Source organism: Mustela nivalis, assembly GCF_964662115.1.
Source record: "Mustela nivalis genome assembly, chromosome: 2".
Classification (NCBI taxonomy): Eukaryota; Metazoa; Chordata; class Mammalia; order Carnivora; family Mustelidae; genus Mustela; species Mustela nivalis.
In genome coordinates, this window is record NC_139021.1 from 132926537 (window position 1) to 132949869 (window position 23333).

Genomic DNA, 23333 nt, shown 5'->3' on the forward strand with positions numbered 1-23333 from the left:
CAGGCGCCCCTGTGGACTTGGTTCTATTCTCAGTTTTCTCTCTTGGTCCTGTCTATGGTATGGTTGGTAATTTTGTTATGAACATCGGTCATTTTGTATGAAAAACTGTAGGGGCTCTGATGCTGTTGCTTCCTTTCATAGCGGAGTCACCTTCTCATCTGGCAGACAGCGAAGCACCCAGTCATCATAAACCAGTCAGGGACTGAGCTGACTCAGGGGGAATTGAAGTCTTTATAAAGCTTGATTTACCTACGGTTCATGGACACTTCTGGAGCAACTCTTTAGGGGTCTGTTAACTAAAGACACTTCTTCTAAACTCCATTTTTGTCTCCACCATAACACGAGTCAGCTAAAAAACTCCCTTCTACTGTTCAGCTGCTTTCTGCTTGGTTCCTTGGGCGGTTCTCTCCAAAGCTTAAGAAATCACAAACACTTTGAGGGGAAAACCGGTCCTGAGTGTGGAACTCACTTCTCGATCCCTCCCTTCTCCCTGGGATCTTGGATCCTTAAGTGCTGGCTGCCTTTTTCACCCAGAAGCCCAGTTTTTATTTCCCTAGACTCACAGGATGGCCAAAATTCTGCTGGCTTCCCCACTCTCATTGCTCGCCAGTGCCCTGAGTGGAAAAGAGGCCCTGAGAATGTTGGGCTTATCCCCAGGAATTTCCTTTTTCCCTGGATTTTTGCATCTCAGGTTCTGTCTGCCCTGATATTTTTCTAGTGCTTTCAGACTTTTTTGGTCCAGATTTCTAGTCTCATTGGGAGCATCGGTCTGCTCCACATTGTGCATCACCGTACAAGGTGGAGTAGTACCCAGTGGGGATTTGAATCTCTGTTGACTAGTTAGTGGCTGAGCCACCTTGGGTTCTTGACTTCTTTTAGTCTCAATCTCCTCATCTGTGAAATGGGTATAATACTAATTGCATCCTTTCTATCAGATGCTTGTGAGAATTAAATAAGAAACTCAACGCTTGCCAGATAGTATGTGCTCAATAAATGCTAGCTCTCACCATCATCATCACCATCATCATCTTTGTCCTTGTTATTGTACCGTGAAGTGAGTAAAAACTCTGGGAAGAAGATGTCTTAAGGTCTGTAATATGACCAGAGGGGACTGAGGATTAGTGTTTTCTCCTTGCCCTGCAGACACATGGATACTCTTCTCTGCTTTCTTGCCTTCACCCTGAAGAAGGGCAAAGCTTTCTTCTTAGCAGGACTGGTTCTTGGGCTGCTGCTGCTGCAGGGATTGGCTCTCTGGAGAATGATGTGAACTTGAGGGAGGATGAACATGAAGAGGCATCCCCTCAGCCCATTACAGTGCCCACCCCCGTGGTAGGTGGTAGGAGAAAGTCACTCGACATTGCGCCCAGGCCTTTTAAGATGGACATGCAGAGACCTTTTCCCTAGCGAAAGCCCCTAACCCATAGGAAAGGGGCGTTGGAGGCCACACAGTTATGAAAAGCCACTTGAAGTTTTGTGTGGTTTTTTATTCTACTTTTCCCTCCAACATTCTATCATGAAATTTTCCAAACATGCAGAAAAGTTGAAAGACTTGTACAGTGAACACCCATATTCCTCCCCGTGCCCCACCCAAGTAGGATTCTTCAGTTTACATTTGTGGCATTTCCTTTATCATACCTCTGTCCTTCTATCCATTCCTGAAACATCCATTAGATCACTTTTGGGAGGATGCATTTCAAAGTTAGTTGGGAACATTAGTTCACTTCACCTCTCAACACTTGAATATGTGTACCATTAAGGGGTCAACTCACATCGTTTTCAAATCAAAAGTGGGGATCTGAAACTTCTAATTGAGGCACGAGAACAGTTTTTTAAGAGAGAGTAGACCAAGAAGGGAAGAAGGTGGTGTCACCGTAAGAGTTTCACCTGGAGAACCTGGGACAGGGATTTTGAGGCTGAAGGCCCCTTTCACCTGCTGGGCTGTAGGGGCTGGGGTCTGTCTCAGCCTCTGCTGAAAGCTTGCACCCAGCAGCTCAGGGGTGGTGCTCAGGAGGGTTTGTTGAGTGAATACATGACTTGCTTAGAAGGACAGCATTGATGCTGTGTGACTCTGGAAGCCAGAAGCCCGAACAGGGAGCAAAGATTTCCAGGGTGCAACTTGGGGTACATTAGAAGAAGAAATTCGTCTTTCTCTTTTTTGAAATTCCAAATTATATTTTATTTTTTCAAGTTATTCTGGGTCAGTCACATAGCACATGTAGAAAAATTCAGAAGGCCCCAAACAGAATATAGTGAAACATTTCTCTCCTACTTCGTTCCTCCAGCCTCCTGGGTTACGCTCCCAGAAACTGTCAGTTTCTGCTCGCTTAGTGTCCTCGCAGATGGTCTACGTACACGTGCTGTATGATGGCGATGATACCACCACTGTTAATAACATTTCTTGAGAACTTACTATACGAATTGCATTCCAAGTATTTTACATGCATTCCATTTGCTCTTCACAACAACCCTGTAAGGGAGGTGCCATTATTATCTTCATTTCAGTGATGCAAGAAGCTGGGGCCCGGAGAGGAGAAGCCTCTCAGACCAGCTCACACACCTTGATGAGCAAGCAAGATGTGAGTCCAGCCAGTCTGGCTGTTCTCTTGACATCATCCTCTGCTCCTTTCAACGTTTCTTGGCCCCAGCTTCATCAAAAGTTCCCTCCAGTGGCCCGGCAGTAGTATACTTAACGGTGTACAGCTTATCTGAGTAGGTGATGAGCTCCCTGTCCCTGGGGGCATTCAACCAAATGACTCCCAAAGGCTTCTCCACAAATAGCTTTGTTATGTTTCCCCTCAGCTTTGGCTTTTGCCTGTGGGATCTGTCAGTTGCATCTCATGTCCTTAGGGGTGACAGGGGATCCTCTTGCTCCCTTAAACCTCCAAAGAGGAGTCGTTGCAGCATCTTATAAGGCGGGACGAGGTTTGCTCTCCCCAGCCTATTGTCAGGAGGCAGTGGGGAGGCTTAAAGTGGGCAGAGGGTGCTGCTCAGCCACAGGCAAGGGTGGGCCCACCAGAAATGGTTCCCTATGCTGTTTTCCTGGCACTTTGCCTACACCTGTGCTTAACCTGACTCTCCCTTCTGCACACCCAGTCCAGGCCTGGCCTGAGGAGAACCTATGTGCCTGGGGAGGTCGGTGGGGGGTGGTGGAGAGGGCATATGGGAAAGAGCTGAGTAAAATTCTTCACTAGGAACAAATCTCATTTTCAAGAAAGTCTTGACAAAATGAGGCATTAAATTACAATATTTCGGAGAGCGTCGTAATTCTATTGCAGACAGCCCTTCATCATGGAATCTGAAAGCTAGGAAAATACAAAACTCATTAGATTAAAATAAACCACCTACTGCTCTGGAGAAAAGCTTATTTATCAATATCAATTTACTTATGATTACTCTGGCCTGCAATTTGTTATTTTTAAGAATTATGATTTGTGTATTGCTCATACAGATGTGAAATATTTTTTTCTTAAATTGAGTATTTTTAAAAAGATATCCTTGCCCTTAGTAAAGGTTAAAAAGTGGTTACTGGGGAAAGGTAGAAGGTGGTAGTGTCAAAAGATAAATCAAAAGAGCCTGGGGTGGGGGAGGGTGAGGAAGTAGGCTTGTGAGGGGCTGAATGCAAGCAGTGGCGGACACAGTGGCCTGAAGTCACATGAAGCCTTCAGGTCTTAGGAGATGCTTTTGGTCCCTTAAGAGGAAGGACACCCTAGTTAACCAAGCTAGCCATAAGATAGAATGTATCCTGCATAAGTAGTGAGCTTTCCATCACTGGGGGTGTACAAGTCCAAGTTGAAGTTCTATGCAGGAAGATGCTGTAGAGTAGAGCAGTCTGATGAAGAGCCAACTGTAGTCCAATCTTGGTGTTCAGTGATGCTCTAAATTCTGCACAGTGGATCTGGAAGGTAGGGCAGGGTGGGGCAGCCCTGTAGCATGTAGGAGAGAGAGCACCAGATTGGGTGTTAAAGAACATTTATCTTGAAATCCAGGCAGCCCTTGTTATGTGGTTGCCAGGGAAGGAGTTCCATTTCTGGAGCCAGAACCTCCAGGATTTGAATCCATCTGTCCTCGCTTTCTGCTGTGAGACCCCAGTCAAATTACAGATTCTCCCTGAGTCCTAGTTTCTTCGTCTACAGAATGGATCAGTTAGGCCCCTCATGGATAGTGCTGGCGATTTATGAAATTAGATGGTCTAACACATGGTAGGCATACTCAGTATGTGCTAATATTCTTCCCGCTTCCATCCTCGGGCCTCAGTTTTGCTTTCTGCCAAATGGACAGCCTTCTGAGGATCTCTGGGTTTCTTCTGGCTCTACATTTCTGCCCCAGGTTTCCAGGGTGAGGAAGGAAGGTGGTTGGGGGAAGGAGCTAGACCCCTGGGGTCTTGAGGCTTCTACAGGCCTGTCCAGCAGCTCCCAGCACACTGAACCTCCTTCGTGGCTGCCTGCAATGATGCGGGTGGTTTTTTGGTCAAAGGACCGGCTGTAATTTCTCCATGTGCTTGCCTTGCCTTTGGGCAACTGGATCCCCACTTCATAGGTGGGAAAATGGAGGCCCAGAGAGAAGAGGAGAGCACGTTCCTCTGCCTCTCCCCAAACCCTTACCCCTGACTCCCTTTCCTCTGGAGCTCCATGGGGTGGGGGGAGCAGGGGGAAAAGCCTTCAGAATTCTTGGGAGCGTTTGGCATTGGGACACCCCTGCTGTGGTCTCTGAGAGAAGAGTCATGCTCTGGTCCTCTGCTTTTACTCCCTCCTGCCCTTTCTCTCTCCCTTCTCCATCTTCCCTTGTATTTCAGTACATCATAGTGAACAGCCACTGTGTTAGGCTCCAGAGGCACCAAGGCAAGCAAGGCCCTGATTCCAGGGGAGTTCAGAAGCCAGTGAAGGACACAGACCTGTGTGCACAAAGGAGTGCCCAAATAAGGAAGTCTGTTTGTCAGGGGCCCAGTGGTGTGAAGGAAGGCCTCCCATAGCATAGAAGGTGGGATCAGGGAAGACTTCCCAGAGGAGGTGATGGTCAAGCTACTGTACAGGGAGGAGAAGGAACCACTATGCATTTTGTACTCACACGAAGCCGGGGCTCAGGGGCCACCAAATGACCAACTGTGCATTGCATCTGGGGCTGAGTTTGAAACCACTTCAGCTCCAGGTTCTGGGCAAGTCCTTTGACCCCAGAGGAGGGGTAAAAGAATAGGAAGGCCCTCCTTGGCTGGTGAGGAGCCCATCTAGGCAGAGGTTAGCAGTGAGCAGGCAGAGAGAGCCAGCCAGCAGCTCCAGGAGGGTGAACTGGCCATCGTGGGTGGTGTTTGCTAGTGACCAGGATCTGGGGAGGCAGGTAGGGCTACGGCGGGAGGTGACAGCTTTGAGGCTCACCTAAACGTCACACTCCGAGTTGGTCAGTCAGACCGAGGTCCAAGCACTTCAGGGTTTGGAGGTCATGCCTCTTATCCTTCCCGAGATTCGGTTCCACCATCTGGAAAACGGGGTGACACGCCCACCTCCAAGATGCCGAGAGAACCAGATGATCTAGAAGGCTGGACGGGGCTGAGCTGGGGGCGGTGGTGTTCTCTGTTCTGCGCACCAGCTTGTAGCCCAGGTGTGTTGGTGGGGGGGAAGGTGGATGTGTGATGAGCATGATGGCAATGACAAGCTCTGTGTGGGTCACCGGGTGTCCGTGCTGCTCCTGCCTGCCCTCCTTCCCATTTTGTGAATTGGGCAGAAGAGACAGGGTCTGAGAAGGGAGGAAGGCAGGGGCCATCTGACTCTGTGGGCACTCCCCTGGTGCTGGGCATACTTCTGGGCTCTCTCACTAAATCCTCTCACCATCCCTGCTAAGGAGGGGCCTCTTTCTTGGTTTGTACAGGGGGGAAACTGAGGCTGAGCAGAAATTTGAGCCTAGATCTCCCGCTGCAGCCTCCTTTTGGTTCCCGTATAGAACTGTCCCTCTCTGCCCACCTGGCGGGAGCCGGTTTCTTCACCGAGCTCTTAGTGGAGGGTCCAGTGCTCCTACACCCTCCCTCCCCCGGGCCCCCGTGGGTCCCCCTTTCTCCCTTTGGGAGCTATGATATTAATAAGCATAAAAACAATCAAACAGCATCTCACACAATTAGGTGGGGATGAAATGGCTGTCACAGGCAATTTGGGACAGATTTATCACTTAACTACAGGGAAAACTATCAGGTTGCTGTTACAGAGTGCACATGCTGCCCTCCCTCCTCCCTGTTCCCTGTGGAACCTGTCCCGTGGGTACCCCCTACCCGAGAGTATCTCCTCCTGCTGGCTGGTGTGGGGGGGCCCTGGGCCTTCAGCCAGACGTTTCCATTCTGTGTCCTGAGGCCTGACCCCTGATTCCAGGCCGCTGCCCTGAGAACAGCTCTGATGAATTCGGTAAAGGCTTTCCATAAACGTGCTGCCAACCTGGACAAGCAGAGGCTGAGCCCATTTCATAGATGAGGAAACAGCACCGAGAGGATCAGGCTGAGGCTGAGGATTGGCCAGGGGACCAGAGGCAGAGTCTGGGGCTGCCATCTGAACGGTGAGCCTGCTCCTTGGCCCCTGGTCCCGGGGGGTGGGAGGACGGGGGCACAGGTGAGAGAAGGAGCACGCAGGTGCCCACTTCCTGCTGTGGCCTCTCCCACACCGGAGCTGGAAAGCCCACGCCAGCCACACTCCCGGCAAAGGCCCTTCCCAGGCTCTTCATCCCCGTGCCTCCTCAGTGACTGGAGGCCCGTGCTCCCTGCCGCCTTCTCTCCCCCTCCTCATCTCCCTCTCTCTCCCATTGTGATCTAGCCAAACTGGACTCCCATGGGGCAGGTTTTGGGGTGTGCTGAGAGTGGAGAAAGCAAAAAGAGAGAAGAGAGTAGAGACTTGGAATAGATAAGAACCCTTCCATCTGTCTGGCAGTGTACTGGCCTCCCTCCCACCCCTCAGCCATGGGGATGCCGGGGCATTTGCGAGTGGAAACCGAACAGGTGGCCACTAGGAGCGGCCCTGGTCCTGGCCACAGTTTCCCTGACAGCCTGCATGGTTCCTGGCTAAAATGGTCTTGACTTTTTTTTCGGAGGGGGCGGGCAGGATGGGCAGCATTAGAGAGGCAGAGAAGAGCTGCAGCGGGACCGCCAGGAAACCCAAATGCACCTTGTACATTACAGAGGTGGGCCACAACTTTCCAAAGTCCATGCAGCAAGTGAATGGCAAGGACGGGCTCAAGGCCTGGGGTCTCCATTCCCATCTCTGGCTCTTGGCCTGAAGGTCTGAAGAAAAGGGAGCACCCTCTGTGGCACCCAGTTTCCTTAGTAAGATGGGCTGTCTGGCTCAGACTGGCTCCCCATGAAGAGTGGGCTTCAGATGTGGCAAGATACGGCTGTGAGCCTGGTTAGGGGGGTGGGGGGCCAGGCGGAGGGAAGGTTGAACATGAACATGACAGGTCACCTAGCTTAATTCTGATAAGCTTCAGTTTCTATACTAGCTTTATTTATTGACTTCTAAGTTTCCTTTAAAATCTTTAAACATTTTTATTGAGCTATAATCCATATAGAATACAATTTGTCCATTTTAAGCTTGCAGTGCAGTGGTTATTAGTGCATTCACAGCAGAGTGCTATGGTGGGCACTTTGTCTCTTTCCGAATGTTTTCATCCTCATAGAAAGACACCCCATACCCTTTAGTCTCTTTAGTCTTCGGTCTCCCCCAATCTTAAACATTCACTAATCTACATCTGTCTCTATAGATTTTTCTATTCTGGACGTGCCATATAAATGGACTCACATGTGGTCTTTTGTGACTGGCTTCTTGGACTTAGCATGTTAGAAGGTTCATCTATGTTGTAGCAGGTGTTAGGATTTCATTTTCGTGCCTGAATAACATACCATTGTATGGACATACTATGTTTTTTGTTTAACCATTTGTCCGTTGAGGGACATTTGGGCTGTGTCCACTTCTGGGCTATAATGAATAACACTTCTGGGAACATGTATGGGAAAGTTTCCGTGTGGACGTGGGTCTTCATTTCTCTTACGTACATGGTGCTGGGTCATATGCTAACTCTCGTTTAATCGTTTGAGGACCAGCCAGAGTGTTTTCAAGTGGCTGCAACACTTTATATTCCCATCAGCAATGTGGGAAGGTTTCATTTCTCCGCATCCCCTCCAACGCTGTTATTATCTGTCTTTTTGATGATCGCATTATTAAATGTCAGATTTGCAGGTAGTCTCTCCCATTCTGCGAGTTGTCTTTTCACTTTCTTGATAGTGTCCTTTGCAGCCAAAAATGTTCAATTTTGAGGAAGTCCAATTGAATCTGGTTTTTTCTTCTGTTGCTTTGGCGTCCTCTCTGAGAAACTGTTGACGAATTCGATGTCGTGAAGATTTACACCCATTTTTCTTTTAAGAGTTCTTTCCGTTTTAGCTCTTGCATTAACGTCTTTGATCTATTTTGAGTTAATTTTTGTATATGGAGCGAGGTAAGGTCCAACTGGATTCTTTTGCATGTGGCTATCCACTTGTCCCAGTACATTTGTTTAAAAAGATTGATTTTCCCCAGTTGAGTGGTCTTCACGTCCGTATTGCAAATCAGTTGACCGTAGGCACGTGATTTGATTTCTGAACTCTGAGTTGAGTTCCATTGGTCTATACATCTACCTGTATGCCAGAACCTTATTATCTGGGTTACTAGTTTGTTTTGAAATGCTTTGTTTAAATTTTTTTTTTTTTTTAAGATTTTATCCATTTATTTGTCAGAGAGAGAGAGAGTACACACAAGCAGGCAGAGTGGCAGGCAGAGGCAGCGAGAGAAGCAGGCTCCCTGCCAAGCAAGGAGCCCGATGCGGGATTCCATCCCCACCCTGGGATTATAACCTGAGCCAAAGGCAGCGGCCTAACCAACTGAGCCACCCAGGTGTCCCCGTTTAAATGTTTTAAATGCTTTGTTTAAATGCTATCAGTCATTCAATGCACACAGGTTGGAAAATACAGAAGAATGCCAAGGATAACAAAATCACCCATAATTTCTCTGTTTGAAGATATAATAAAGATATCAATATGTTGCTATATGTTTTTTGTATATATATATATACATATATAATTTTTTCCCAATGTGGGAACACACTATGCATTGTCTTGTAGCTTATGTTTTCTATTAACAATTTGTCATGAACATTTTCCTTGTCAATAAACATTCTCTGAAAATGAGTTTCCATGGGTGCCTCACAGTCTGTCACAAATGGCAAGGTTTCATTCTTTTTCATGGCTGAGTAATATTCCACTATATATATATACACTGTATGTTTCTCCATTCATCTATTGGTGAATGTTAGGCTGCTTGCTTCCATGTCTTGGCTATTGTAAATAATGCTGCGATAAACAGGGTGCATATGTTTTGTTGAATTAGTGTTTTCATTTTCTTCAAGTAAATACCCAGAAGCAGAATTACTGGATCATATGGTGTTTCTATTTTTAATTTCTTGAGGGATCTCCATACTGTTTTCCATAGTGGCTATACCAAGTTACATTCCCACTAACAGTGCAGAAGAATTCCCTTTTCTGGCATGCCTGGAAGACTTAGTTGGTTAAGTGTCTGGCTTTGGCTCATATCATGATCTCCAGGTCTTGGGATCAAGCCCCACATCAGGCTTCCTGCTCAGAAGGGTGTCTGTCTGTCTCTCCCCATCTGCACTCACTCTCTCAGATAAATAAATAAAATCTTTGAAAAAAATTCCCTTTTCCCCACATCTTCACTAATACTTGTTATTGCCAGTCTTTTTGATACCAATCATTCTGACAGGTATCGGGGGTATCTCATTGTGGTTTTGATTTGCATGTCCCTGATGATCAATGGTATTGAGCATCTTTCCATTTGTCTGTTAGCTGTCTCTTTGTCTTCTTTGGGAAAATACCTGTTCAAGTCCTCTGCCCATTTTTAATTGGATAATAATAATAATAATAATTATTATTATTATTATTATTCTTTTGGTTTTGAGTTGTATCTTTAAAAAAAAGAAAGTGATCCAGTTTCATTTTTTTTGGCATGTGGCTGTCCAGTTTTCCCAAAACTATATGTTGAAGAGACTCTGCTTTCCCCATTGTATATTCTTGCCTCTTTTGTCAGAAGTTAACTGACCATGTAAGTGTGGGTTTAGTTCTGGACTCTCTGTTCTGTTCCATTGATATGTGTCTGATTTTGTTCAGTACCGTACAGCTTTATTTACTATAGCTCTGTGGTATTGTTTGACATCTGATACCTCCAGCTTTGTTAATCTTTCCCAAGATTGCTTTAGAAGTTTGAGGTCTTCACTGGTTCCATTTAAATTTCAGGAATCTTTGTTCCAGCTCTGTGAAAAATACTACTGATGCTATTATAAGGATTACATTGAATCTGTAGATGGCTTTGGGTAGAATGGACATTTCAACAACATTAATTCTTCTAAGACTTGAGCATTGTATATCTTTCCATTTATTTGTGATATCTTTGATTTCTTTCATTGGTGTGTTTTACCTCTTTGGTTAAACTTTTTCCCAGGTATTTTGTTTTAGATGCAATTGCAGATGGGACTGTTTTCTTAATTTCTCTTTCTGGTAGTGTTTTTGTAATGCCCCCCTCCCCCCACTTCTACTAACTTTGGTTCCAGTTTCTTTATGTGTATGCTTACGTTACTTAGTTGAGATTTTTCTTGTGTCTTGAAATTGGCCTGTATTGCTATAAACTTCCCTCTTAGAACTATTTTTGCTGTGTCCCATAGATTTGAGGACATTCCACTTTCGTTTGTGGCAAGGTATTTTCTGAATTCCTCTTTGATTTCTTTATTGACCCTTTGCTTGTTTAGTAGCATGTTCTTTAACCTCCCTGTGTTTGTATTCTTTCCTATTTTTTTTTTTTTATAATTGATTCTACTTTCATAGCATTGTGGTCAGAAAAGATGTTTGAAATGATGTCAGTCTTATCAAATATATTGAGTTTGTGACCTAACATGCCTTGGAGAAGGTTCCACATACACTTGAATATATATTCTCCTGTTTGGGGATGGAATGTTCTGCATGCATCTATCAGGTCCCTCTGGTATAATGTACCATTTGAGGCCACTGTTTCCTTACTGATTTTCTGTCTGGATGATCTGCCCATTGATGTAAGTGGGGTGTTAAATTCCCGGCCATTGTATTACTGTCACTTTCTCCCTTTTTAACACCTTCTACAGGCACTGTAGTTTTTACTACTATCCTCCACAATTTATGGATATTTTGTCCTATATTGCATTTTTAAAAATTTTGTGTGTCCCTTAATTATTGTAGATGTAATTGATTTTAACTATTGTCTTTCAACCTTCCTACTAGTTTTATGAGTGATTGAAACATATTCCTTTAGTATATATTTGCTTTCATCAGTGGACTTTTTTCTTTTCACAATACTTTTAATTATGGCCTTTCTGCCAAAGGATGTTTCTTTCACATGACTTGTAAGGCTGATATAGTGAATTTGGTGAGCTCCTTTAATTTCTGCTTGTCTGAGAAACTCTCTCTCTTCTTCGGTTCTGGATGTCAACCCTGCCAGGTAGAGCAGCCTCAGTTGTAGGTTTTTTCCTTCCAGCACTTTAAATATATCCTGCTACTTTCTTCTGGTCTGCAAAGTTTCTGCCAAAAAATACACTGATAGCCCAATGGGATTTCACCTGGACATAATTATTTGCTTTTCTCTTGCTGCTTTTAAGATTCTCTCTTTAATTTTTGTCATTTTAAATAATTATGTGTCTTAGTGTGGACCTCCTTGGGTTCATCTGGTATAAAATTCTCTGTTCTTCTTGGACCTGGGTGTTGGTTTTCTTCTCTAGGTCAGGCAAGTTTTCAGCTATTATTTCTTTAAATAGCTTTGTCTCTTTCCCTCTCTTCTTCATCTTTTGGGACCCTTATAAGTATGCTTGATGTTGTCAAAGAGGGTCTTAATCTATCCTCATCAAAAAAGACTTTTTTGTTGTTGTTTTTGCTCAGCATGGCTGCTCGTTGCTACTTGTATTCCAGATTGCTGATCTGTTCTTCTGCATCCTCTCATCTGCTGTTGATTCCCTCTAGTATGTTTTTCGTTTCAGTTACTGTTTTCTTCAGCTCTGATTCATTCTTTTTTGTATTCTCTATCCCTTTGCTGAACTTCTCATGGAGTTCTTCCACTCTTCTCCTAAGTCCAGTCAGCACCTTTATGATTACGGCTTTAAACACTTGATCAGGTAGGTTGCTGATCTCTATTTTATTTCTTTATCTGAGGTTGTATCTTGTTCCTTCTTCTGGAGCACATTTCTCCATCTCCTTGTTTTGGCTCCCTGTGTTTGTTTCCATGCATTAGGCAGACCAGCTTCATATCCTCATGCTTCAAGTGTAGGGATCTGATGTAGAAGGAGTCTTATGGGGCCCAGTAGCACAGTTTTCCTCGGTTTCCACAACCAGGTGCTCCAGGGGTGTCCTTTGCGGGGCCCTCATGCACCCTCCTGTTGTGTCTGGGTCTTGACTGCTGTGGCTGTGCCTGACCCTTGGCTCAGCTGTTGACAATGACTTGGTGCCCTTGGGGGGTGGGCAGGGCTGGCCGCCAGTGTGGTTGGTTGAGAAGCCCTACTAATATTGATTATGAGTTGCCTGTTTTTACTATCATAAACTGTGCTCTGTAAACAGCCTCAAAACAGCTCTCCATGCCATGATTCTGATGATTTCCTTAGGGAAAATTCCTGTTAGTGGAATTGCTAAGTCAAAAGGTATGAATGCTTTCAAGACTCTAGTTTTATTGTGCCAAACGGCCTCCCACAAAGTTGTACCACTTATGCTAGAGGAGATTTCTACAAAAAAAAAAAAAAAAAAAAAATTGCTCTGTGGAAGAGTCTGACTCAAAAGCAGGGGGATTCAGTTTTTGCCTTTTAGAGCCTCTTCCTGTTTTCATGTTCTGATTCTTGCATCAGGGGAGACAGTGGACCTTGAGCAATGTGCATAGAGCTTGTCAAAGTGAGCCCACCCTGCCAGAACCTTCCCCCACCTTCTCCCCTTGGCCATCACCTGGCTAGGCACCTGGGGTCCCCACTCCCGTGTTACCTGAATGGGGTGGGGGAGACAACCAACCAGAAGACTACTCTGAATCTATGAAATGTGTTGAGAGGTATGGAAGACAAGGACAGTGTACAGTGAGAAAAAAATAAGAAGGACCAACGGTAACAGGTGACAAGGAAAGGCATCTCTGAGCAGGGGATGATTACACTGACATATGCCAAAGTAGGGGCTAGAGTATGGTGTGTGTGTGTGTGGGGGGTTTCATGTGTGGTGGCAGGCCTGATATACAGTTGGTGGCCCCCATAAGTTTTTTCTGATGGGGCTGGGTCCCTGCTGTGATGGGTGTTCCCGGCTCTATATGTGGCTTATTAATTTTTTTTTTTTTTTGAGTAGTAACATGAGAGGAGTGGTGACCTTTTATTTATTTTATGTATACATATATTTCCTGTGGCAGGATTTACAAAATGTGAATTTTACCATTTCAATCATTTTTAACATTTTTTTCTGGCAGCAAAATACACATAACAGAATGTACTGTTTAAGCCATTTTTAAGTAGCATTAAATACACTCACACTGTTGTGCAACCATCACCACCATCCATCTCCAGAACTTTCCGTCACCCCAAATTGAGGCTCTGCACCTGTTATACAATAACTCCTCCTTTCCCTCTCCCCAACCCCAGTGTCTGGTAATCACCATTCCACTTCATTTCTCTATGAATCTGACGACTCTAGGTACTTCATATGACTGGAACCATACAGTATTTGTCTCTTTGCCTCTGGCTTCTTTCTCTCAGCTTAGTGTCAGAATTTCATTCCCTTTTAAGACTCAGTAATAATTACATCAGATGTATAGAGCACAATTTGTGTACCTGTTCATTCATTAGTGGACAATGATGTCCATCATTCATTGATGGACAATGTTCATTCATTGATGCCACAGTGAGCATTGCTATATACGTATTTGTTCAAGTAACTGTTTTCAGTTCTTTTGCTATATGCCAGAAGTGGAACTTCTGGATCATCTGGTAATTCTGTGCTTAATTTCCTAAGAAACCGCTGTACTGTTTTCCACAATGGCTGCAACGTTTTACATTCCCACCAGCAATACACAAGTGTTCCAGTTTTTCTACATTCTTTCCAGCCCTATTTTATGTTTTACATTTTAAAATAATAGCCATCCCAATGAATGAGAAGTGGTCTCTCATTGTGATTTTTTAAAAATTTGCATTTCTCTAATAATTATTGATGTTGAGCATGGTTTCATATGTGCTCCTTGGCTGTTTGGATATTTTCTTTGGAGAAATGTATATTTAAATTCTTTGATTATTTTTGAGCCAGATTTTTTGTCATACTGTTGAGTTTTAGGAGTCCTTTATATATGATAGATATTAATCCCTTATCAGATATGTCATTTACAGATATTTTCTGTGGTTTACCTTTTTACTCTGTGGATAGTGTCCTTTGATGCACAGGAATTTTTCATTTTGATGAAATCCAGCTTATTTAACTTTTTTTTTTTTTTTTTTTTTTGCCTGTGCTTTTGGTATTCTCTCCAAGGAATCATTGCCAAGTCTAATGTCATGAAGATTTCTGTCCGTGTTTGTGTGGTTATATATATTTCATAGTATTGGCATTGGTTACTTATTACCTCAATGAAGCTGCCTGCCAAACCACTACAACAATCGTTTATTCTCACTCATGTGTCTGTGGGTCAACTGGAAGGCCAGCCAATCTAGACTAGGTGTGACTGAACTTGATTCTTAGCCATATGTGCTTTCAGTCCGCTCACTCTGCCTGGGGGCATGTTCATCTCAAGCTGAAAGGCAGGAGCTCAAGAGGCAAGCCTTTTTACACAAGGGTCATATGCTTGTGCTAGTGTAGAGGTTGACCAGAACATCTGCTGGTCAAGACAAGTCATATGGCCAAGCCCAGCATAAAGGATGGGACAGCACATTCTGCCTACCATGACACCCCAGCATGGATGTAGTTGTGTAATTCTATGCAGAGTGAAGGGTTGGGGGAACAATAATTTGATCAATCACAGTGATGTTCCAAGGTTGGGAATGAACTTGGCAGATATGAGGTGGAGAGAAGGCTAGTGTGCCTGAAATACGGTGATTAAGAGGGTAAAGAGGAAAATGCCACTTACTGGATATATGAAATCTATTTGGAACTGAATTAAAAAGAAAAGAGTGTGCCAGTGGAGGTGAATTTGCTGAGGTGGGAAGGGTGAGAATGGGAATCTATTTGGGGAAGAAATTAGGGCACATGGGCAATGTTAAATGCCAGAGACACACCCAGGAGGAGATACTAAGTGGGCAGATGGCTGTATGGGGTAAAGTAGGCTCTGTTTGCAAGATGTTGAGGGTCTTCTGGGAGAAGAAGGACATGTACAAATGTGACCCCCACAGTGGGAATAGCTGCCTCCCAAAATGTACCCAAAACAAAGGGAGCCGTGGACCCAAGTTCTAGCAGGGATGCAGGATGACTTCCTGGCAGAAGTGACATGAGAGCTGTGTCATGAAGTCGAGGCTGGACATGGAAGGTGGACCCAGGTGGCGCTCCAGGTGGAGAGAACAGTCTGGCTAAGGCACATAGGGAGAGTACGGTGGCTGTGGCAGTGGACTAGCAGTGACCCCAGTGGGGGCAGGTGCAGACTGCAGCCATGGCCCAGAGCCTGGCCAGCGTCTGTTGACTTTGACCGTATTGGTCAGCCAGGGACATAGGAGAATGCCAACCTTGATCATTCTAGTTCCATTCTAATTCCATGCCATGATGGGGCCAGGGGTCTGAGGGTGAGCAGCCAAAGCTACCTTTTCTGGAACCTGAAAACATAGTGTGTGCCCAGTTCTGATGACAGTGTGGGGAAACCGGCCCTTTACTGGGAGTCAGGGGCAGTGCAACTTGGTGCCCTCTCTTTGGAGAGCAGTTCGTCCACAGCTGTAAAAATGTGAAAACTTCCTTCTTCATGCTGTGTGTCTAGATACAGGAACAAGGATATTCATTGCGGCTTCATTTTGTCAAAGTGAAAAGTTAAAAAATAACCTAAACGTCCATCAGCAGGGATTAAGTTATGGTCCCTCCGTATGGGACAGTCCGCAGCTGCTAAGAAGAACAAGGCCTGTATGTTCTGAAACAGAACAGTCTTAGGATATAGTGTCACATGGGAGCAGGATAGCCTGGCTACTGCTTCGATTTTTTTTTTTATAAGAAAGGGAGAGACCTGTATGCTGTATCCTTGCATAGATTGTAGTCCTTCGGGAATGTTCCCTCCAATGTGACCTCTGGGAAGGTGTGTGCTTGAGTAAGGGGAGACTCACTTCCTACTACACGCCCTTTTATACAGCTGTGGACCATGTCTGTACATTTAAAATGAAGAGACTGAAATATATTGCTTACTGAGTAATTTTTTTTTGAAGTGTAGGTCAAGGGGACTCAGAGATACCAAGCCTCCCATGGAGGATGCTGGGCCACCGTGGCACCTCACCCTGGGTGTGTGTGGGGGTCTTGATCCTGCCCCTCTCAGTCCTGCCTGGCTCCCTACCCACCCCTGGACCTCAGTCACGGGGAACTCTGGGGAGGGATCCATGGAAGGACATGAATAGAATGGCCACAGGTGGTCTTTTCCTTCCTTACAGGGAAAGTCCCTCTTAGCGACCTCCTATCCCAGCAGCTTCCCTTGCCAGTGGCCTAGATAGGGTGGGCTTTGAAGCGTGGCCATCAGTAGCTGACAGTGGCTTGTCCATTAGTGGCCCTAATGGTGTCGTCTGCAGGCGCCTCCATGCACGCACGATCCCCTCTGTGTGTAGTGGTGGTGAATAATCCCCAAATTGTATTTGATTTCTGCTGCGTACTTCTGTATTTCTATTCAAAGTTGAGTGCATCTGATTTTATGGGAATTCATAACAGTTCAAACTAAATTGTGGCACCCTGCTGTGAAAATCTCTCGCTCCTGAGAAACTGAAAAGCTGCTCAGATGTCCCCTCCTGCCCTTTCCCTCCCCCTCTGCTCTGTTCCTTCCTGTCCCCTTCCTTGCTGGGATGGAAGACACTGCCTCTCCCGCCCTACTGAGTGCACTCTCTGCTCCTGCGCCCCTGACTGGGCTACAGAGAGGTGGGAGATGGTAACCATGAGGACCCTGGTCTGGGAGTTGAGCCCAGAATGGGCTGATTTCCCAGAAGAGGGGAGTGTACTTTGCTCTGGCAGAAACAAGGAACATGCTTTCCAGTCTGTGTCCGAGAAACCAGGCTGTGATGGACTTTATCTTGGATTTGGTCCAGAGGCATTCGGTGACATCCCCCCCTGCCCCCAGACTTCCAGATAGCAAGGAGCTTTGGGAGGAACCTGGCTTCCTTCAATGTGGGGGAGGGGAGCAGTGAGGACAGGAAGCGGGGAGCCCTCCAAGGTTGGACCAGGGGCATCTTGTGGGCACATTTCCTACCGGGGTTCCCTGAACCCCGTTTGTGTGTATGTGTGAGGGAGTGTGTGAGTACCTTCGGGCACTTGTTTTTCTTTTAAATTGTTAGTCTCCCCTCCCCCTGCACCCCGGGGAAAGGGCTAAGCAGCAGACCAAGGTCTCATCTCCAAGGTCATGTTTAGCCCGTTCTTGTGCTCGTGAATCCCCACGTCTGGAGCACAGGGAGGTCCTCCCAAGGGGACGTGTAATCAGAATGCCCCTCACCCCACCCCACCCCACCCCAGTGTGAGAAGGTAACAGGGCTGGGCTGAGAGGCAGGGGTCTCTGAGCTGGGACCCCCTGCCCAGGAGGGAGGGAGCTCCCTGTCTATGGAAGGGCCTGAGTAGCAGCAGAGGGGTGCCGTCAGCCAGAGGATCTTTGAGGACCCTCCCAGCCACAGGGGTCTCCTTCGGTCTTCACTCCTGGGACGTGGGCTTTAGGGAGGCTCAGGGGAGCACAGGAAAGAACTTTCTCATCAGAATTGTCTGTCTGTTCACAGGCTGCTGCCTGGTGGGGTGGACAGAAGCTAGGTCTCTGTTTATAAAAACATTGGCTGTTATTATAGAAAATGTGGACAATGCAGTAAGTGTGTAGAAGAATACATAATCAGCCATCGCTTCACCACTCGGATCACACCGTGTCACCCGACGGTCCTGTGGGTGTGCCCGGTGCCCTACACACATTCTCACACGAGCCTCTCCGTGGGACAGCCTCGTTTTGCTTCCTGTCCATGTGCCCCTGGAGTCGGGCTGGCCCGTGGGGCTGGCTGCACCGACCATCTCTGCGGCTTAGCGCTCAGGCACCGCCATGATGATTTCCTCAGCCGGAGTTCCGGAAGTGCCATCACTGAGCCCGGCACAAGGGTGGCTCTTTGTACAGTTTTCAGATATTGGTCGATTTGTACTCAACTTGCCTAAGCTTGAGGATGTGGGACCTTGGTGATCTCCTCCCTTGGGTGGCTCCAAGTACCACCCATAGGCTGATGATGGCCACCAGCATTAGTCCGCCCACCCGCCTGCTGGCCTGGGGTCTAGTTGGGGGTGTCCTACTGCCTGGCCCACATAGCTGCTTGGTTGTCAACAGCTCTTCCAACTCATCATGCCGCAAACTGAACTTCTGCCCCTGCCTCTCAGCCCATGCCACCTGCTGCCTTTTCCCAATTGGTGAATGGCAACTCCGTCCTTCCAGGGGCCTGGGCCAGACCCTCAGGCTCAGATCTTTCTGATACAGCCACATCTTCCCCAGCAGGAGACCTGCTCAGCTCTACTTTGACATATGCCCAGAATCTGCCAGATCCCACACCCTCTACTCCAGTCCCTGGCCAGAGCCCTCTAACGTTTCTGGCCTCCATCACTACAGTAGCCTCCCCACTGGTTTGCCTGCTTCTGCTCCAGTAAGACTTGACTCTTTCCTGTCATTTTTGGCTGGCTAAAGACCAGAGCTCCCAGTTCACTCACATCAGTGATGGGCCCACTTTTTTTGTGGCTTTGTCTTCTATGGTTCTCCCACCACGTATGGAGTTACAGCCACACTGGCCTCCTCACTGCTCTTTAAGCACGCTAGCACACCCTTGCCTCAGGGCTTTTGCACAGGCTGTGGCCTTTGCCCGGAAGACATTTCTCCCCAATAACCACATGGCTCGCTCTCTTGCTTCCTCACTGTCTGTTCATATAACACTTTCAGTGATAGGCAGACTACCCTCACCCTGCTCCTTTCCTTTTTCCAAACACACTGTGGAACTTGTCCAGCTATGCTGTTTGTGTTGGTATCTTCTGGGAGTGGCAAGGTCTTCAGCTTATTCTCTTCTGTGTGCCGGCATCTAGTACAGTACCTGACCCCCAACAAGTCATGTCAGGGAAGACACATTCTGTGTGCCTTGGAGGTCTCTCCCTGCAGCCCACCAGCTCTCTGGGTGCCCGTGGAGGCTTTGCTTTGATTGGGGAGGCCATTCCCATGTGGGGTGACTCCCTGAGTGTTGTAACTGTGCCACCGGCCAGAGCCTCTCCTGTGGCCCTCAGCCAAGGCCTGGTAGCAGGTATTTGTGTGTTGAGCACAGGACAAGGTAGAGGCCAGTGTAGTGCTGCTGCCCTGAGTACATAATTTTTGTCGTCTGCTCCCTCCAGGGACAAAGGACAAAAGGACCTCTTGGGGATGGTGCTGGAGGGAGCTGTAGGTGACCCGGTCACCTCTGATGGTGTATGTGTACATTGTCTTACTGGTACTGGTTCTGTGCCCAAGGCTCATGAGATGCCAATAGCTTGAAAAGAGCCCACTCCCCAGCCCCAGCTCTTCCCCTTCTTCCTGGCACACACACTTGGCCTTGCCGCTGGCTTCTGTATACTATGTGAAGTATGTTGCAATTCTCACCCATGTCCAGCTCACCAGTAGGTACAGAGTCCCACTTGGGGCCTTCCCACCAAGCCCTTAACCTAGGCCTGCCCTGGGGCCCATGTCCGAGCTCAGTCAAGCTTGGGACTGAGGCTGGGAGACCAGCCTTTGATAGCCATCAGAATGGGGTTCAAATCCAGACCTAGCCACTTACGAGCTGCGTGACCTTGGCCACAGTATTCAAACCCTCCAGGCCCCAGCACGTAGAGCTCAGTGCATACCGCAGTGACCGGCACGTCCCGTGCTCCGTGAATGTCAGCACTGTGACACCTTGAAATTTGTGCAGCCCATCTCACCTCCCCTGCAAGGTTCAGCACTTTTTTTCTGATGGTCCCGAGCAGCAACAGTCTCGATCACTTATTTGACACCTAGTGTATGTTTCCCACCATTCTCATGGTCCTTTATCCTCCTGCAGTGCTGGGTATAGGGCTTAGCTTGAAAGAGGATGTGGAGAATTGAGGGCTGTGGGACCTGGTTCCATGTTTTCTTGGTGGTGGGTACGTTTGAGACGTTTCCGGAAGTCTTCCTGCAAGGATGGGCTTTAAGCCAGGCACCTGAAAGATTTGGGGGGATGGGTAGCCGGCCGAGACTCTGCTCATATCTCTGGGGGCCTTCTCTGGCACTTATCCCAGGCCTAGAGAGGAAGCCCAGCACAAAAGACTGGGTGTTTGTTTCCTGGCCCAGTGGGGACTGATGAAGATTGGTAGGAGCTCAGGCCTCCCCTGAGGGCAGTATGGCCTCACATGATGGAGGAGGCCCCTGCAGCTGTGCTGGGTGGGAGGTGGGAGGGCTGGTGCACAGGACAGGCGAGGTCAGGCTCTCCCAGGGGACGCGTGCCCCTTTACAGCCCCAGTGTCAAGGGCATGCCATGCCGCCTCCATTACAGTACCTGGGCTGGAGGTTGGGGTCCCTGGGCTGCTTCCCACGGCCATTAGCCTCTCTCTCTGGGCCTCACTTTCCTTCCCGTCGCCAAAGGGGCCAGAGGAAGAGCAAGACCAGGGAGCTCGGGGGGAACCCAGCGGCAGGATGGACCCTCCTTTGCCTGGCTACTCCGCATCACCCTTTGGAGCCTGTGCCCCCCATCGCTCTTCTGTCTAGGCTGCACTGCTCCAAGCTCAGGATGGAGTCAGCATGGACGCATCTTGGCGCTGCTTCACACTGTCTTGGTGGTGGCCCCGCCATCCCCGCAGATGCAGCGCTGTGTTTGGCTGCCATCGACCCACGGAAGAGAGGCAGCAAGGCACCGTGATGGCCTCCAAAGGCGAAGCAGACATGCCTGGTGGTGTCAGCCTGAGCCAGCGCTGTGGAAGTGAGATGCATTTTGCATGTGTGTGTGTCGCACACGTGTGCACACCTCTTTGCAGACATGAATCCCGTGTCCATTGTGTTGTGTAACGGCCTCCTGAGGGAAGGGCTGTGCCTTCCCTTTTCTCTGCTAGGAAATGGGGTGGGCAGTGTGCGGGGGATGGGGGACAGCAGCAGGGTGTGAGGGAGCCAGGGCCCGCCTTAGGGGGACCTCTTGGAGCTTTCATTGCCTCCTCTGCAAAATGGGGACACGAGTATCTATGTTACAGAGACATTTGGGAGGATTGAATAAAAGGATACATCTGAAAATCTCTGGTCTGGGCGAGTTGGCCCTAGTAAGTGTTCATTTTCTTCCTTCCTTCCTTCCTTCCTTCCTTCCATGGCACACTTCCTGCAGCCCCAGGATGGCCGCCCTCCCCAGCTCTTTGGGGATGATATTCTTGGCAGATGTTGTTTAATTCTTATAACATCTGGTTTAGAAAGGCAGAGGGCTGGGGTTTGTTTTTTTTTTTTTTAAAGACACTCACTCACCGGGAGATGTCAGATTGTCACTTAATTGCTGTGTGCCTTGGTTTCTCCACTTGTAAATCAGGGATAATGCTAGCAGTGCTGGCTAGCTTCTTTGCGGGAGACGCTAGGCAAACACAGGATAACAGATGGAAAGTGGTTTGAACATTTAGCAAAAGGCACCGTGCTCAACCTCACTAGTAGTTAGGGAAATGCAAATGAAAGCAACAATACCATACCATTTTTCATGCAACCGATTGGCAGCCATTTAAGAGAGGGATCACTTCCAGGTGGGCACAGAGGCCCTCTCCTACGCCTGGAGGGAGCAGGCATTGTCACCGCCTTTCTAGAAGGTGATATGGTGGTGTCTAATAAAGGTTTACGTACATTTTCGGTGTTGGAGCTAATCAGCCCAGGGATGCTGCAGTTGGAGAGCCACGTTCAAGGGCAACCAGAGGCCCCAAACAATGACATGCGGAGGGTGGGCCATGGTGGTGTTGCCTGTGGTGGTGGGACCCCGGAAACGCCCAAATGCTCCAGCTTAGGGATGCTCTTGTCTCTTCTTCCACAGCCACACTCTGAACTATGATTTTGCTCCTAGAGAGAAGGGTGTCGATGGAGTAGCGCTGACCTGGGGGGTCATCCGTGAAAGACTGTAATGTGAGAAAAGCAAGTTTCTTTTGTGTAGAGACACCCTCCATGATTGTATAGCCGCGCTGCTCCGTACGTGTGTGCAGTGTGAACGTGTTTGCTCGGGTGCGGAGGAGGGCCCACTGGGATGCGTGCCTGACCACTCTGGTCAGCAGACACATCCAGACAGGGCCATGGAAGGGCAATTTTTTACCAACGTTTAAAAAACCAAATCCATATAAAAAGCTACGTTGCCAGTTTTTCATGAAGAAAAATCAGAAGGCCCGGCTATGCTGGGTCCACATTCCTTCTCGGCTGGAACACGACAGTGGCTGCCACTTTTGGACAGAGCCCGTGGCTTCTCAGGGGCCGTCTTCCCCATCCACCTGGCTTCTCCCTCTTTGATATTCCTGGCCTTGCCCCTGTAACATATCGGTTGGTACCTCTGTGATGGGCTTTTAATGTCCCAAAGCTCAAGGGGGTGGAAATATAGGAATGCATGAAGGGGGGGGGGGTCATCTTTCATTATTTAAGTGCATCTTAGAATCTTTTAATTCTTCAAATTGCTGTTTCATGCCTAGTAATCAGGACATTTTAAGTACAATGTTAGAAGGGAAACAAAAGGGCATCACGGGCCATCACTGGTTGTGTGTGTCAGGAACCCCTACCCAGTTATGTCATGGGCCGCTTGCGGGGCCCAGGCTGACAAGGGCCTTTCTGGGTCTGGAATGATGGGCTCTGACCTTGTGTCTCTTTTGGAATCTCTTGCCCCTAGATCATGCTAAGAGGAGGAAGTCTCTCTAAAAATCCCTTCCCTTTAGTTTCCTTCACCTCCCAATGTCTTTTCTGATTGCTTATCCACAAGGGAGGTGGCAGGTCAACTTGGGTCCCGATTCTGACTTGGACCCCCATGAGCCGGCAGTCTCTGAGCAAATGGTTAAACCAGAGGATGATGTGCAGGCCCTTGGTGAGGCCCTGAGGGGACACAGAGTGTGTGGGCTGTGTCCCTGCACTAACAGGGCTGACATTTTAGAG

The 23333-nt window shown here is 47.7% G+C and overlaps 1 protein-coding gene across 2 annotated transcripts in view; it reads left to right on the forward strand.

Annotated features, from left to right (window-relative positions):
• The window catches only part of CDH23 (cadherin related 23), a 396562-nt gene that overhangs the window by 18796 nt on the left and 354433 nt on the right, over positions 1–23333 (forward strand). The window lies entirely within an intron of this gene.